We start from the raw sequence: 5642 nt of genomic DNA, 5'->3' as shown, positions 1-5642 counted from the left end.
TCCCTACCCCAGAGCCGACTGTTTTCCAAAACATCCGCAGCGCTTCCGGCTTTTCTTCTTCTACTGCGAACATTTTTTCTCAGTTGCTACGTGACTGCCACAGACTGGACGGGAGAGCTGCGCGTGCGTTTGTTGCTCCTGGAGCGTTTGGTGAAAAGATTAATGCCATGCTCCACAAATTGGCTGTTTGGAGGCCTCTCATAAACGACCTAATGTTTTATGTGTCTTTCTTTTTCTTTTTTTATTGAAAAAGCTCTCATCTCTGCCCCTGGGTCTGACCCTCTGTCTCCATCCCCTGCTCTGTTGTTTTTGACTAGTTTGAGCTTGTGACTCTTTTTTATTTAGAGGATGTGGTTGGCCATCTGAGACCAAATGATCCTGCCCCTCCACGATTTTTTTTAAGGAGATGTTGCCTAGCATAGGGCAGGGTTTTGTCAAACACCAGTTTAATATCCGAAGTTGTCCCTGCTAATTTTTAGCATGCAGTACAACCTCTGCTCAAGAAACCTGCCCTGGACCACACTGTATTGGCTAACTACAGGCCTATCTCCAAGCTGCCTTTTCTGTCTAAAATTATAGAGAAAATGTATATTCCTAATTGATTGGTTGTTTCGATGAGAATGGTATCTTGGAGATTTAGTGATAGCTTCGTTACCTATGATTCTTGTAATCATGTTGTTCTTGTCCTCCTTGGCCTAGCAGCTGCTTTTGCCACTGTAGACCACAACATTTTACTGTCTCGTTTACACCATCTTGCAGGCATTCGTGGTACTACTTTGAATTGGTTTGAGTCTTATTTGTCTGACATAACTTTTAGTGTTAACTTTTTAAGGGTATGAGTAATTTTCTGCTGCTCTTCAGGGCTCAATTTTAGGGCCCCTGGATTTCCCTTGTATTTACAGCTTTTGGGAGCCATGCATAGAAGGGATGGAATAGCCTTCCACTGGTATGCCGACAACTGCCAGATTTATCTGCCTCTGAAGCAGAAAGATGCTTTATCTGTTAAACTGCTTTTGGCATTTCTAGAGGATATAAATGGTAAATGGCCTGTATTTATATAGCGCTTTTCTAGTCCCTAAGGACCCCAAAGCGCTTTACATATCCAGTCATCCACCCATTCATGCACACATTCACACACTGGAATAAAAACTTGAATGGCCCTAATTTTTTAAAAATGTAAACCAAGCAAAACAGAGGTGATTGTGTTTGGTCCTAGTGGACCTTGTGATTCCTTGTGCTTAAATGGTCTTGCCCCACCTTACCTCTCTGAGCTTCTTCATCCTTACTGAATGCCTAGGTTTCTCGGGTCAGCTGACAAGCTGCTTCTGGAGGTACCCAGGTTCAAGAGGAAGCTCAGACGGGACAGGGCCTTCTCTATTGCTGCTCCTAACCTCTGGAATAACCTGCCCTGCACACTAGAGAGGCCCCTTCATTGTCCATTTTTAAAACAAGTCTTAAACCCACTTCATTCCTTGGCTTATAACGCTGTTTGACCCTTATTTTACTGCTTTAATTTAATCTAATGTGCTGATATTATTGTTTTAATTTAATTTAATGCGCTTCCCATTTTTTGTTTGTCATGTCAAGTGTACGTACGGCACTTTGTTTTCAGCTGGGAGTTGTAGCTAATGCTAATAGCAAGTTCATTTAGCGAATGTAAAATTTAAAAAAAGACCTGTTCCTGAAGTATCTTTATGACTCTATAATTGTACCCTTATTGTCATTAATCCAGTCCTTCTGGTCCCTTAAATATATTTATAAACTGAGATGTTATATTTCTTTCATTTTCTGCTGCTCTCTTGGCTAGACCTCTTTAAAAACACATTTTAATGTCAATGAGACTTTGCACCTGGTTTGTTAGGCTGCATTTCTGTAGCCAACAGTCAGTGTTGGGGAGTAACAGAATACATGTACCGCCGTTACGTATTTAAAATACAAAATATGAGTAACTGTATTCCGTTACAGTTACCGTTTAAAAGGGTGGTATTCAGAATACAGTTACTTTGTTGAAATAAATGGATTACACTGCGGTACTTTCCTGTTTCATGTTGTCGCGGGTCAGGACTGTTTGGGTAGCGATTCATGGATGGGGTTAAATTTTACTACTGTAAATGCTTTAATTAAGTACATTAAATTTATAAATACAATAAATTTATTGTTGGTCATATCATATTTTTATTATATTACTAATGTGTGATGGACACCAGTCTTGTGAAGCAATCACTAGCCAATCTTAACAATTACTGTTGACAGGGTTGGGAAGGTTACTTTTAAAATGTATTCCATTACAGAATACATGCCCCAAAATGTATTGGACCAAGTGCATGTGGCACCAGGACACCCTAGGCCGCTGGTTGATGATCGATTTTGTAATCATATCATCAGATTGAGTCCAAATGGACCATGTTCAGAACCTCCATTGCTGAAGCTGCTGCATTGAGCTGTGGCCACAAGGTAGTTGGTGTCTGTTGTGGTGACCTCTGAACCAGATGTTGAACACCAGAGGTGAAGGGAACCATCACTCTGAAGAAGGAGTCCTATCAGGCTTGGTTAGCCTGTGGGACTTTGGAGGCAGCAGATAGGTAACAACAGGCCAACCAGAACGCGGATCGGGCAGTAGCTAAGGCAGAACCTCGGGTGTGGGAGGAGTTTGGAGAGGCCACGGAAAAAGACTCTCTTGGCAAGCTATCATATCCTCTCTCTAGATCCACAAAGACGGTGCAACTCCATGTGACCTTCTCTATGCTTCTCTATCACTGAAAAAAATAAAGTACACCTTTTGATTCTAAGTTTAAAAACTTGCTTCCACTCAACACTTTGTCTTCTACTGTGGTTTATCACAGGAGCGCCCCCATGTCAGGGACACCCTATTTGGGTTTTGTACAGCTTGAGCAGAGAGAGGAAGGTCTGTGTTCAGCTAAGACATATTTCACTTCTGCATTGTCATTTAAGTATCAGTGTGTTTTAATAACAGAATATTACGATTAATTTTCTTAACATCAGTCTTTTTGCATTGAGAGTTGTTTTTAGTCCCAGCTCTGTCACTGTTTTCTTGTGGAAACAAAGCGTGACGAAGTTGTGGTGCAACAGTACACGAGCCTGTAAGGATGGAGGGACGAATGAGGCTTGATTTGTAAAATATTTTTTTATTCTTTATCTGGTAGTTCATCTGTTTGAACAGCAGGTGGCAGTGCTACATAAAATAATACATGAGATTCAAACACACAGCAGCTCATGTGCTCAATCTGCTTCTAAATGCATTACAGCTGAGGGCTGCTCCAGACCAACAAGTTTATCTGCAATAACACAGCATTACATATTAGTCAATTTCTATTTTAAAATCTGTAAAATAATAAGTAACTCAAGATCAAAAGGTTTTTTTTAAATCATTAAGTTTGAATTTGACCGAGATATTTTCCAACAGAACCTGAAGAGGATTTGCACCAGATTATTATCATATATTTACAACTGTAGTTCATAATATGTTAGACATTGCAGGAAAGCCATCATGCTAAGAAACTACATAAGGAAAACAGAGGGGTTCAAGATCCATTGAAGACATGGAGAGAGCAGCCGTCAATGCCATTAGGCATAAAATCTGTAATATTAATAATAATAATAATAATAAAAAATAATAATGATGATGATGATGGAGACTATATCTGACAATAACATATACTTCAGTGCGATATGTTGCTTTGTAGCAATCCCATCAACTATTATTCAAATGAGTTGTTTTAGGTACAAAAAAAATTCTAGTTATGAACGCAATATTCAAACTTGCAACAGAGGCTTTTCATGGTGCAGTATGACTGTTGTATTCAAGAAAAAGACTCTGTCTTTGTTCCTGGGCGTTTGTAATGAACTGTCTCTGGCCTGCTGGACCATAGTTGGAGAAACATTGCTGCTGAAGAGTCAGCGACCAGCGTCAGATCAGCTGTAAGCAGTGCCAGCTGCAGGAATAATCTCTGACCACTTCTGTAGTCTTGGACATAAACGATAACAACATGGAATTGCGACTGTAATGGCTAAATGCACAGGGATTCAGGAGATGACGGTGTTTCGATTAGATCAGTGACATGTTAAATACGTGAAGATTAGCTTTGAAACTGGAAACGGTTCCTCTGTTTTGTAGTCCCATGGAGGCAGGTGATTTTGAAGGGGTTTAGTTGGGATAAAATGTGTTTATGTGGTACGATGAATGTCAGATTCACGAGACTTCATCGTCAGAGGGCTTCTTATGGCACAGATTCCGTTAGTGTTAAAAAAACTTCTGACTTCTTTGTGAACATTAAAGGGAAATGGTAAATGGCCTGCATTTGTATAGCGCTTTTCTAGTCCTTAAGGACCCCAAAGCGCTTTACACTACATTCAGTCATCCACCCATTCACACACACATTCACACACTGGCGATAGCAAGCTACATTGTAGCCACAGCTGCCCTGGGGCGCACTGACAGAGGAAAAATGACTCTTACACAAATGGAAACATGTCTAATGTTTCCGTGTCACACTTGTTCTACCTGTTGCTAGCTTTCTGTATCTCTGCCTTTCTCTTTCTCTCACTCTGTTCAAACACGTATGGCTTCTGACATCGAGTAGCTTTAAGCAGCCGGTGAATGCCTCTGTGGTGTGTGAGAATGTGCATCATGCACACGCGTGTGATGTTTGAGTATGTGTCGGTGAGAGGTTTTACACCGCTAATGGTTTCTTCAGAAACACGAGCTGGGTGTTTTATATAAATGTTATTTTTAGATGTAGATAAAAGGAAACTGCTGCTGAAATTGATTTGACACTTTCTGTAAAACCACTTCAGCTGTTTAGGTTGTCTGAGATAAGTGTGAGCATATATAATGATATGGACAGTGTGGCTTCACACACCACATTACTCATTCACTTTCTCTCACCATCATCAATCTGTATCTACTTGGACATTTGGAAAGACATTCCTTGAAACCTTCAAATGAAAAACTGGGAAGAAATATTGATCTTTCATTGAAATGATCAAACACATTATACATATTAGTAGCTGAGCTTTGAATTTGTAACGAGTAGTTTTAAGTAATGAGCCATTTAAGTGACATTCAAAAAGAAGAAATGCTAAAAAAGAAACTTACAAAAAAACAATGCTAGCTCATATTTCTGCAGTGTTTGGATTTCTTTGATTTTAAAGATAAATCACATGAAAATAAATGAAATATCTTTTAGTGTTTTTCTTTTCGTTTTACTAAAAGAAGCAAATGTCTATAAATACATCACCATAAAATGGTTAATAAGCCAAGACATTACACCAACCTACAGTATGTATGCCTTTCCGTACGACACAGAATGAGAAGCCTGCTTTATACAGCAGGGTCAAAAACAGTCCTGCCAGTACTTACTAAATATTTATACAAGTCCATTTCATCTAAATCAAAAGCTAGGTGATTCTTTCTGCTTTTCATTGCCAGCAGAGATGACTCCTCGGCTGGGTTACGCTCTCATATAAACAAACAGGGCTTTCAACTCTCTGTCTTCAGCATCTCGACTTGGCCTCGGTCCTAGAAAACCCCACTTGGCTCCGTGGTTTCTGTCAGAAAGTGGTGACTAACACACTGACTGGCTGTGTGACAGACACCTACCTCAACACATTCTTTAATTCTT

The sequence above is a fragment of the Rhamphochromis longiceps genome, linkage group LG17 (genome assembly GCF_057381845.1).
Source record: "Rhamphochromis longiceps isolate RC_006_pf linkage group LG17, R_longiceps_female_GT1.1, whole genome shotgun sequence".
In the NCBI taxonomy this organism is placed as follows: Eukaryota; Metazoa; Chordata; class Actinopteri; order Cichliformes; family Cichlidae; genus Rhamphochromis; species Rhamphochromis longiceps.
Note: the sequence above shows the minus strand (reverse complement) of the source record.